Source organism: Rousettus aegyptiacus, unplaced genomic scaffold (genome assembly GCF_014176215.1).
Source record: "Rousettus aegyptiacus isolate mRouAeg1 unplaced genomic scaffold, mRouAeg1.p scaffold_m13_p_3, whole genome shotgun sequence".
NCBI classification, from domain to species: Eukaryota; Metazoa; Chordata; class Mammalia; order Chiroptera; family Pteropodidae; genus Rousettus; species Rousettus aegyptiacus.
Genome location: NW_023416306.1, coordinates 98,114,962 through 98,127,481, shown reverse-complemented (window position 1 = coordinate 98,127,481; position 12,520 = coordinate 98,114,962). Strand labels below are relative to the sequence as shown.

The window sequence follows — 12,520 nt, the reverse complement described above, 5'->3', positions numbered from 1 at the left end:
TTCCCACTCAAAATTTTGGAAAAACCTGTTCTGATGGTTATTTTTTAACTCTAAGGATTTTTAGTAATGTGTTAATTCCCAAACACGTAAGGATTTTTTTCACTATCTTTTTAGCATTATTTTTATTGTCGTACTATTAGAACATTCCTTACCTCTCAGGCAAATGGTGCTTTCAAAACTCCCTCAACTGACAGCTCGTGTATAATGTTTTGCTATTTGTCTTAAGGATTGGACACATTCCACAGATACTGCTTGAGCATGTGCTGTGTGACAAACCCTGTTCATTAAGCTTTTATTCTGGAATGGGATGGAGGGAGCAGACAATAAATGTGCAAATGCACTAACAACACGAAAGGATGATGATAAGTATCATGAAGAAATGAAGCAGAATGCTGTGACAGGTAACCTGGTTGGGGCAGGTTTGCTACTTTTTGATTAGGTGGCTAAGGCAGGACCACCTACATTTAGATTGAGACCTGTATTTCCAGAAGGAGCCAGCCACAGCAAGTCTAGAGACAAAGCAGTCCAGAGGAAGCAACAAACACAAAACTTCTCAATGGGAACTATCTTGTTATCTTCAGGTACAGAAATTTTTATAAAGGGAACCAGTCGGGCTGGGGTTGTAGAAAGTAGCCAATGAATGAGTCTAAACAGGGAATAATATAGAAATTTTTTTAAAGCTTGTTTTAAAGATTCATATGTGTGCGTGTGTGCGTGTGCGCATGCGTATACGCTTAAGAAGGTGCCTGGAACACAGTAAGCTTTACATTATTAGTATGCGTTACTGTTACATGATAGCAAGCAATCTTTTATCATTCTTCGTAAACACTTTAGCTCATATTAGGCAATTTAATGTTTAATTGAATAAACAAACACTGCATGGATATCCTAACTTCACTCTCATCCCTTTAAATTTGTTGATTATTAAAAACATTTGTTTTTCTCCGAATGAAGGATCTCCAGATTCATTTTCATGTACTTCCTGTGTGACCGTGGGTGAGTCACTCTTAGAGAGCTGTTGTGAGGATTACGTGAGATAATGTCAAGCGGCAGGCGTGATGAGAGACACATAATATGCACTGAGTGGTGGCTATTTTAATTATCTAATTATAGTTCAGTACACTGTTTAGATTCATAATTCCTTCAATTTGTGAAATAATTACTTACAAGGATAATTCTATTCACTGTATACTAAATACATGAAAGTATAAAGTAAGACTAAAAACTACCTTTCTGTCTTTATAGATGTACTTTTATACTTATTAGATGTCTCACATTCTATAGGCCTTCTCGGAAGCAGACAAATAAATAACCACTTAATATGCAGTTTGGAGGGTCAGGGAATAGAATTTTATGGAAAAAGTTATTCATAAAATCTGTGTTTTATTCCTGGATTTATTTGTTCATGAAGACAAAGAGAGACTTGCAATTTATAATTTCTATTGAGCAATGACCTAGCTGTAAAGAGATATTTTACTTATTTATGAAGAATAATTAATTATTCGCTAGCATGAAGGAAGAAAGCATTCTAATGAAGGCATACATTTTAAAGCTTGAGGTGGAGGAGAGGAAATGAAAGTTGCCAAAATTTAAGCTATTTACGTTTAGATGATTTAGTGCAAAGGAGATAAAACATTCCTTAAACTGGTGTAGTACTAAGAGTAGCAGTGAGTTGCAATTTATACTAACATTTTATATGCTGCATCATAACTCTTGAAATTCATGCTTCTAAATCAGAAATCATCTTATCAGGGTAAGATCTCATCAGTATCTAGACATTTTTAAGCCTGTAAAGTTGCTCATAATTTATACATATGATCATAGTACATGTACAAAAGAACTTCAGCTATCTGAAACTTAAAGAAATTATTTTGGATAAAAGAGAACCTATTCTTTCTTTAACCACCAAACTTTTCTTTTTAATTTAAATCATTTTGGAAAGATTTGTATGTGCTGAAAGATAATTGAGCCTTTTCTTTATGACTTGGGAGCATCATTATGTATGCATTTCATTACCATGAAAATAACATAGTGTGATGTCCTCAGGGACCATTGGACTATGAGAACTATTTTGACTGTATAGCAAATTGTAGTGCATTTTGAGGATTTTGTATAGCAAATTGTAGTACATTTTGACGATTTTTTCCCTGCTATTTATCACCCCAACCCCCGCTTTTTTTCCTACTCCTTCCTTAAGGTCAGCTGTAACTCCTCTCTGCTATTAGTATTTCTGGATCTCCCTCTTAATTTGCTGCTTCAGACAGGCTTTTAGGTCGGACACCTAGGTTTGTTGGAATTATATATAAACTCAGCATGATCAGAACAGAGGACAAAAGGGCTCCTCGATGAATAAAGTACCTGGGCTTTGTGATATCTCTTTTGACTCTTCAAAGGCACTTTTCAGTGTTCTTAATCTCATTTTCATTTTGGAGTTAAATATCCTTACATAAGGCATAGAGACTCTCCACAAAAAAAAAAAAAAAAAAACTGTCTTACCTATACATGCATGTGTTTGTGCGTACATGTGCACACAACATACACAGTTCTCCAGCTTTGAAGTATATTTGTGTCTAGTTCTCTGCTCTATAGAAATACTATGCCCCAAAGAAATGTTCTTCCTAATGATCCTTTTGGAGACGGGAAACAAACAAAAAAAACCCTACTATTTCTCTAATTTCCTCTGTGACTTTTCAAAAATATTTTAGCCTATGTTTTATACACTGAGTATATAAATGGAATTTTTGTTGGTTCTGCATAAAAGTTTTAAGGAGCAACCCTTCTCCCAGTTTTAAGTAATTAAAGCTTCCAGTTGCTCCAAACTTTAAACTCCCATAAAATTATTATAGTTATAAACTCCCCAAAGTGATTTTATTTATTTCTTCCAGTAAATTTCTTAGTGTAGTTCAACTGCTTGGCTTGACCTCTCGACTAAAATAAGTTTACCAGCATTTCACTTAAATGATACTTATCTTTACAAAGATAAATATGGCCATATTTCTCAAAAATTCAGATTAAGAATTTAGGTTACTGGGATTTATGAAGACTATTTTTCTTTTCAAATATTTGATCAGTATCGTGGAATGTAGTTAGACACCTTGGAAAGCCATTAAATAGAAATACATCATGATTTTTAGGGGAAGAAAGGCAGCAAGAGAAGGGAGAATATGTTAGATGATTCACCCATGTCCCCAACTGACCATATGGGGCCAAGGAAACTGATTTTTATGTTTAAAATTAATCCAACCTAGATTAACCATGTCACGTCCCCTTAACCACAGGCGTATGAATCTCACGGTGGACAGCTGTTTGGATGTCCCACTTTAGGACTGCTGCCCTCAACAAACACTTCTGATTCTCCTACATGGTCACTTGGCAGCATCTATGTGCACCCATATGGCTGGATGGCATTGTGCCTGTTTACAAGTCAGTTGAATTGTTTCACTAGGACCCAGGTGCCAAGCAAACATAGGTTTGGTCTGACTGCCTACTGAACTATGCAGCTCCTTTCTCAGAAATTAAAAAACAAAACAAAACAAATAACAACTTTTCTTGGAAATAAAATCTGATTTTATGGTAATTATTGATTGGCATTTCATTGCTTTCTCTACCATTTGGACACTTTCTCTGTAAAGATAACAAAGGAAAGAAGAAGAATGATATCTACTGCAATTACTAAGCAGATAGTGCAGAAAATAGCAAAATGCAAATTTGTACTGTCACCTCTAGCCTCAGTATGTACATAGTTCCCAGTCCTGCTTAGAGACAGAATGGAGCACTGGCCTGCATTCCATGACACTGAGACCAGTCATACAACTTTTCTTTTCAACTCGTTTCAGTATTTAAGTAGGAACAGTAGTTTTCACATAAGGGATATGATGAAGATATATGAAATGATAGGTAAGATAAACTTGGATCTCCTTAAAATAAACTTATGGATTCAGGTGACTGACTACTTTGCTTTGATGAAGGAAATTGTATGCTTGCCCTGATGTAGCAAATGGATGTTTACCTTTTCTTTTACTCTTTCTAAATAGCTGATTTTTATAGACTGCTTGCATTTATAAAATATCTATAATATTTGATTTAATCTTCATGTAGAGTTTATAAAGTAGGTCAGGCATTATTACTATTATTAATTTTATTTTACAAATATGAAAAATGTGACTAAGTATCGTGCCCTGTCCCAAGAAGTTTAAGTGACAGAGCCAAGACTCAGACCCAGACTTTTTTCCTGGGAATCCACTGCATTTAGCATAGAATAATCCTTGAGATTGCATGCTCATTTGGATGGATTCAGTTTAAGTTTGTTATTAATTAAAGCCTCCAAATAGTTAAGAGGTTGATTGGAAAAAATAGATATTAACATACTCATTAAAAGTGACTTTATTAGAAAATATCTCTAAGAGCTGCCATTGTAATTTATTGCTTTTATTTTCTCTTTAGATTTGTTCTTTGAGTAATGTTTTAGGCCAGTTTCTTGGCAACAGTTTTGATTTGGTTGTTTCCTTTTATTGGAAGGTCAAAGAATTTTTATTTGCCTACAAGGAAAAAAATTTGTCAGGATTCCAGAAACCCATACTATTCTAGATGTGAAATAAACCTCTATATATGCATCACTTCTAATTAATATAAACTTACAAACACTGGCATGACTGTAAGTCCATTTTATTGAAGCAGTTGAAAATCAAAGAAATTATAGGTAAAGGAGTTTTGAATGTGGCATTGCCTAATTCAACTGTTGCTATTACCTTCCTCTTTTTGACAGGACATGTGTCCAAATTCTCCTCTGGAAAATTTTGAATTGGAAGTGTTACTGGGAGAGAAAAATTTTGTAGCCAGGTAGTTTTAAGATAAATTCTTAATGTTAAATATAAAGGATTAATAATTTGGATTGTCTGAGTTAATGTCTCACATCCGAATATTTGGAAATATTTGGAAAGCAGATATGGCAGGTTCACTTATTATAGAACAAATCTCCCACTGTTTCACTCCCATTCATTATGATGTTTTCTTATGAAAAAGGCTTTTTTCACTTTTAAGAACTTTACTGATGTATATTTTATGTATCATGCCATCTATCCAGTGTAAGTGTACAGTTGGAAGATTTTTAGTAAATTTCAGGTTTTATCTCTACAGTTCAGTTTTGAAAGATTTCCATTATCATAAAAAGTTTCCTCATGCAAACTTACAGTTAGTCCCTGCTCTCACCCCCAATCTCAAGCAAACAGTCTAATTTGTTCTAACTTTTCTAGGGATTTTATGTAAGTGTAATCATAAAAATGTAGCCTTTTGTGCCTGGCTTCTTTCACTTAGTACAATAATGTCCTTGAGTCTGTTTCAAGTTATATGTGTCTGTAGTTAGGTGTTTTTTTTTTTTTTTTCTTATGGGTCAATAGTAGTTTATTGCATAGATATACCATATGTTATTTATTTCCCAGTTGATAGACATTTGGTTTGTTTCTGATTTTGGAATATTTTGAATAATGCTGCTATGAACATTCGTGTACAAATCTGTGTGTGGAAATATGTTCTTACATCTCGTGAATAGATATAAAGTAGTAGAATTTCTGAGTTGAATGGTAAATGCATGTTTAATTTTAAAGATACGATAAAATTGTTTTTACAAAGTCATTGAATTGGACCATTTTATATTCTCCTCAACAACGTATTCCAGTTTTGTTTTTGTTGTTATTAATAGGGGCATTTTCATTTTTTTAATTGTGTATTTGGTATCTCTTGGTATTTCTGTATAGTAAGTCCTCACTTAACATTGTTGATAGATTTTTGGAACTGCTATAAACACCATATAACAAAAACAGTTTTACCATAGGCTAATTGATATAAATAAGAATTAAGTTTCTTATGGCATCTCATCAACCATATAACGAAAAGATGTTATTCATGGACCTGCTGTAATTTTCTGTTGCTGTGTAACAAATTATCACACATTTAGCAACTTAAAACAGTATTCATATTTTATGTACAGAGAGTCTGTGGGTAAGGCTTTTGAATGCAGGTTAACTGGGTTCACTGTTGAGGATCTCACTGGATGAAATCGGAGTTGGATAGAGCCATGATCTCATTTGAGGCTTGAGATCCTCTTCTAAGCTAACTGGTTGCTGGAAGAATTCAATTTCTGGAGATTGTAGGACTAAAGTGTCCATTTTCTTGCTGGCAATCGTCTGGGGATTGCTCATAGCTTCTAGGGAACACCCTAGAGGGATCCTGGCCATGTGGCCCTTTCCCGAGGCAGTGGACAACATAGTTATTTGCATTTTCAAGGCAAGTGGAAGAGTCCCTCTCATTCTGAAGATCTCTTTCAGGGAAGACCTGACTGCTTTTAAAAGGCTCGCCTGATAAGGTCAATCCCACCCAGGCTAACAGCCCTTAGAGTTAACTCAGAATCAACTAATTAGAGACCTTTGTTACATCTGCAGAACCCCTTCACCTTTACCATATTATTCAACATAATAATGGAAGCGAAATCCTGTTAGATTCCCAAGTATTATCCATACTCACAGATAGGGTATAACCAGCACACAAGCACCAGCAGCAGGAATTTCGAGAGTCATCTTGGAATTCTGCCTACCACTGTTCTTTGATGACCGATGATGCTGAGTACCTTTTCATGTACTTATTAGCCATTTTTATATCTTCTTTGGTGAAATTCTGTTCAGATGTTTCACCCATTTTTTATTGAGTTCTCTTCTTTTTATTGAGTTATAAAAGGTTATATATTCTGGATACAAGTTCTTTATCGGTTATATGATTTGCAAATACCTTCTCCTAGTCTGTGCCTTCTTGTCTTTTCATTGTCTTAATGGTGCTAATTTATCATATTTTTAATGGATCATACTTTGAGTGTCATAGCTGTGAGATTTTTGCTTAACCTAAAGTCAAAAAGATTTTCTCTTATGTTTTCTTCTAGAATTTTGTAGTTTTGCTCTAAAAATTAGGTCTGTGATTTATTTGAGTTCATTTTTGTACATAGAATGAGATGTGTCTACGTTTGTTTGTTTACTGAATATATATATATTCAGTTGTTCCAGAAACATTTTCTGATGAAAAGACTACCTTTTCCCTCTGGAACTGTCTTGATACCTTTGTAGAGGGTTTCTTTGTGGACTCTGTCCAGTTCCCTTCGTGTTTGTCTATCCTAGGCCAATACCACACTCTTGATTTCTGTAGTTTTAAAGTTTTGAAATCAAGAGGTTTTAATCCTACAACTTTGTTCTTCTCTTTTAAAATTGCTTTTGCTATTCTAGCTCATTTTTATTTTTATATAAATTTTAGGATCAACTTTTTAGTTTCTATGAAAAAGCCTACTGCAATTTTGATAGAAATTCCACTGAGATCAATTTGAGCTGAATTGCTGTCTTATCTATATTGAGTCTTCCCAGCCCATGAACATGGCATATCACTCCATTCATTTAAATCTTCTTTAATGCCTCTAAGCAATATTTTTTTGTTTTTAGTGCACGATAGATATACTTTTTTATTAAAGTTATTCCTAACCAGTTTATTCTTTTTATGACTGCTGTGAATGGAATTATTTGCCTAATTTAATTTTTAAATATTTGCTAATATATCAAAATATAATTGATTTTAATATGTTGATCCTTTATTTTAAAACCTTGCTTATTAACCTGTGTATTATTACCTCAATTATTTTATAGATTCCTTAGAATATTTAACATATAGGATTATGTCATCTATGAATAAAGACAATTTTAATTATTCCTTTCTAAGCTCAATGGCTTTACTGTCTTTTTCTTACCTTATTGCAATGGTTAAAACCTTCAGTCAATGTTGAAGAAAGAAGCCCTGTAAAGAGCAAACTTGATAATTTTTGCCATTGCTTCAGGATAAAACTTGAATTGCATCTGCTATGTGTATCTGCCTCTCCAATCTGAATAGTTATTCTAAAAACTATCTTTTGTCTAGAACCTATCTTCTCCTTGCTTTCTTTCTAAGAATTGTGATGAATCTAATTTTTGTATAAAGAATTAAATATGTCTGGTTTGGGAGGATGGTGGAGAGTTCCTTTTACGTCTTTGCCAAGATCCCAGTGATCCCCAATCCATGGAAAAAGATTTGCATTGTCTTTGTATATAATGTTACCAACTCTTTTAGGCATATTTATTGTCTGTCATAAATTATACACAAATATGGCATGTTCTTTTTCAATTTTTTTTTCTTTTTTCCCCTCAAGAAAGAAGTGGAAGGCACATTGTCTTGAAAGTCATAAGACCTAGTTGCTAGCTAGCTATTTGATTTTTGACAAATTTCTTAACTGTTTCTGAATGTCTTTTTTTTTTTTTAATCCCAATCTGTGTAGTAAGATGACAGTGTCTTATGTTATAACCTTAAATACTATTCTGTGTTTCAATATTTTATGGCTTGAGGACATACTGTTTTATATATCTTAAATAAGCAAAATAAAATTAATCTTAGTTTAAAAGGTTTTTTCAAATTCAAATTTGCTTTCTAATCATGTTAGGAAATTAAAAGGCCTCTACTTACCATATATCGCAGAAGACACCTATGTTGAAACAAAATTTCTTCTCAAACAATATGCTCATCAAAAAGGCAAAACTTAGAAATTAACAGATTTTCTGAGAAATTACATATTCCAAAGCTCCTACATCTTTTCTCACTTCTGTTAAAACATAATGTAAACTATCTTACTGCGGGCATCTTCAAGGAAATCACCAAAATTATTTTGTGTACTGGGATTTTATGGCATCAGTAATGTAGAATTTTGTTTTATTTGTATTGCATTTGGCCTAACATAAATTAACCCTGTAATTAAACATGTGATAATTCATGCCATAAAGTTTTCTGCTAGTCTAGCATTTATTTATTATTCTTATACTAATACATAATTGTAATAGTGATTAATCTGAATATGGTACATGAGTACATTTCAGCCCTGATTCAAATTGACCTTTCAACTGAAGATAGTGTGCTATCTCATTTCAGACCACAATTATTAGACTTTAAAGTATTGAGGGCGACTTTTTTTTTTATTTTCATGAGGGTGGGGAGACAGTGAGGCAAAGCACAGTATAGCAGCATCAGCTTATAGTGTTTAGCAGTAGCTCAGCTTTTTCAAAGCCTCCTTTTTTCAAGAAATGCTAAAAGGGTGTTCAAAAAGATGAAAGCTACATGATTAAAATGAAGCATGCTATAATGTTTAACTGGCAGTTTATGCTACATAGTCTATATACTCTGGTCTAATCATCTTGTATTGTGTCTGAATAGTTTACTGTGGTTGAAAGTTTCTTGGCCAGAAAGGACCTTGTAAAATTAGTTCTTATTAGAAAAAGTATGGATGGTTGCAAAATTTGGAGACAGGCTGATTTTAGTCCTGTCAAACGACATAAATAAATAATCAGCAGGAGCGTTTCTAATTTGGAGGAAAATATCGAGGGTGTTTGTGTTTAGAATGTTCTAATAGAATTTCTATGAAATGAACATTTCAATTCTTTTTATAGAGCGATCCCTGAATCTACGTTTTAAGAAAATCTAATGTGTGTGGGTATGTACTTCAGAATTTAAAATTGACATATGACAGATAAAATGATAAAATATGGATATAATATCTCGGGATATCCAAATTAAGTAAGGATATAAGATGGCGGTCTAGGATATCAGGATGCAAAAAATTTGAAGTCATAATACCTTTGTGATCCAGGGACAGAAAGCTTAAGTATTGTCTTTCCACCTCGTGGCTGGACAGTTTTTTGGATTTGGGGGAGTTTTTGTTTTTGTTTTTGTTTTTTGTTTTTTGTTTTTGGCAATTTTAGTTATATCGTTTTTTTAGTTAATATTTGTTTTTTTTTATTGTTTTGGTACAAACTGTTGTGTCCATTTCCCAAATGAGAAAGTATATAGTTACTCTATTTGTAGCTAGTCACACATTATAAAGAATATATCAGAATAGTGTTTTGTTGTTTATGTATAAGATTTGTTTAGCTTCTTTCCTGTTGGGTAGCAATAGCTTTGGCTTTCATTTTATGAAGTTAAACACTAGATATTTTATTAATTTACCAGTTATTAAGGCGGTGCACTACTGCTTGAGTGTTACTTACAGGTTAAAAGATAAAATATGAACATAGCTTAATATATTGTTTTGGTGAAAGGAACAGGAGTTTTTTAAGGTTCTCTAAATTTTGAATCCTAAAACTCAAATCTTGCTTGATCAGTTCTGTAATATTCTGCTTTGGCAAGCTAATAATAAGTTAGCTCTAAAAATGCAGTTTTGCTTCGTATGATTCCTTACATTATTTATCTGAATAATGTTGAAACTGTTAGCTCAAGGGGCTTGTGAAAGAAATCTAGAAATAATTACAGGAGAGAGATTGTTTTGTTCTTGTGATCTTAAGTGAAAATGCTTGCTACTTGCAGTGAGAGAGCAATACCACTGTCATCTCTGATCTTAAAATAAACCAAAAAAATGCACAAATCTTCCAATATATTTTCTTTTTTCATTATTTTGATCTCAGTTTCAGCTGAGTGTACATAGTTTTCCCATGCCAAACTCTACATGAACAGGAAAAATTTTTCTTGACCTATAAATCGTAAGCATGTGTTACTTCCAATTAATTTTTGTAAGCTAGTAAAAGGAAATGTAGTCGCTTGTATAATTTGACAGTTTTAAAAACAAATTATCTTCAAGTAGGTCAACTTTTGAAATTAAGGAATCAACATGTAATCTCAAAAATACTTTTAGTGACACCTGCTGAGTATCAGGTGTTTATAACTTGCCCATAAAAATTCATTCCAGCCTAAAACCTAGTCTCAGCCCAGCAGGAATCTTAAAACAAAATTTAGCTAAAATGATTTTTTTTTGTTCTATAATCTAAGAAGTACAGAAATAGAAGGTTTAAGGTCTTGGACATGATTTTATGGAATAACTTAAAAACAAACATAAGTAGACCATTCGTCTGTGCTTTGGGCTAGTGTCTCTGAAAACTAAGGAATGAGAGAGGTGGGGGGGGGAAAGGAGAGAAAAGCAGAGATGGGGATTGGGGGATCTTGATTGTTAATAGGAATAGTTATTTTATCACAAGCTTATTGAGTGGATATATGTTGACTTAGGGAACGTGGTTTTTGCCTATACTTTGAACCCATTGGGTTTGGCGGTGTTAATGGTTATACTGGTTTTTGAAGGTTTCTTATCTTGAGTTCTGTTTCTGGTGCTATACGTCTTGTTGGCGTGAGGAAAATTCCAGATAGCACAGTTACGTCTTTAAAAACTAGGAAATAATTTTGAGAGTTGAGGAGGTTTCATTTTAAGTAGTCATTAGTTTTATCTCGGGCACTTCAGAATCATTATAAGTAGACTAGAGTTTTCTTAAGCATACTTTATCTTCAGGGCTCCATTTTTATTCCAGTCACCTTCTCTTGTTTGTGGCTATCGTATCACCAGTACTTGCCGCACCACGAGGCACTGGGAGACAAGATTCCCTTTCTCCTTTTCTATCCTATTCTAATACCCAACCCCTCCCCCCACCTCCCACTTCCTCATTCAGAGAAGGTGGAAGGAGGAAATCTGGTCAATAAATATTTGCTAAAATGTTAAACAGAAAGCTTTAGTGTCTCTGAAGTGGCTTTAAAGGGATAATAGGTCTAAGGAACCCCAGAGAAATTTTTAAGGGAGGAAAGTTCAGATCCTCAGGGAGAAGCAGAGAAGAAAAAGAATTTGACAGCGGGTTTTATGGATGCCTTCTGTGCTCTGAAGTGATCCTGTTCTAAATTACCCAGGCACCGTTCTCCAAGTAGGATTACTTAATGAACTACCCAGGATTATGGGGAGAAACTGGGTTAGAGGAAAGGTTACTCACACCCACCAGTTTAGAGCTACAAGTGTCTTTGTACATCACTGGTTGTGGGATGTGTGTGGCCCTGTTTTCAGTTAACCTTTGTGTCTGTAACTAGAGCAGTGTCTTAGATACCTGCAAAGAATTATGGTATTTCAGTAGGTTACCTGGTGTGAAGCTCTTCTGGACCAGCCTTTCCACGGGGCAACCTGCTGGCTTTTATTTCGCTGCCCTGCATCAGGTCAGCTTTGACATCTTAAGGGTGATTTCGCAGAGTGTGAATTTTAATGTGATAAGCATGTGTGTTTTTCATGAAATGTTTGCACTTATGTATTAACATGGTTATTTTATAAATTGGGCTGACATTTCCATTGTTTCCTCCCTGTATTATCTTGCTTTGTTGCATGCTTTAATAGTTTTTATAAAGTTTATTGCTCCCTGCTGCTCAATATCTTCATATTCTGCGAGTTGTTCTTTATATCCTGCTGGGTGCAGTTTAATGAATTATTTTTCAATGAGAATGATATGATTTTTGCAGCTTGCCCACAGAGATAGTGATTTTAATGTTTTAATGTAGTATTGATTCTGTACCTTTCTGTACCTTTGCTCTTTTTTTTTTTTTTTCTGTGCATGTCACCATTACTGGAATCGGAGTGTCACAGGCGTTGTCCATCCAAGCTTGATACCATGCATGT

General features: G+C 33.9%; 1 protein-coding gene across 8 annotated transcripts in view; it reads left to right on the top strand.

Moving 5' to 3' along the window:
• The window catches only part of NPAS3 (neuronal PAS domain protein 3), an 802,977-nt gene that overhangs the window by 354,403 nt on the left and 436,054 nt on the right, over positions 1-12,520 (top strand). The window lies entirely within an intron of this gene.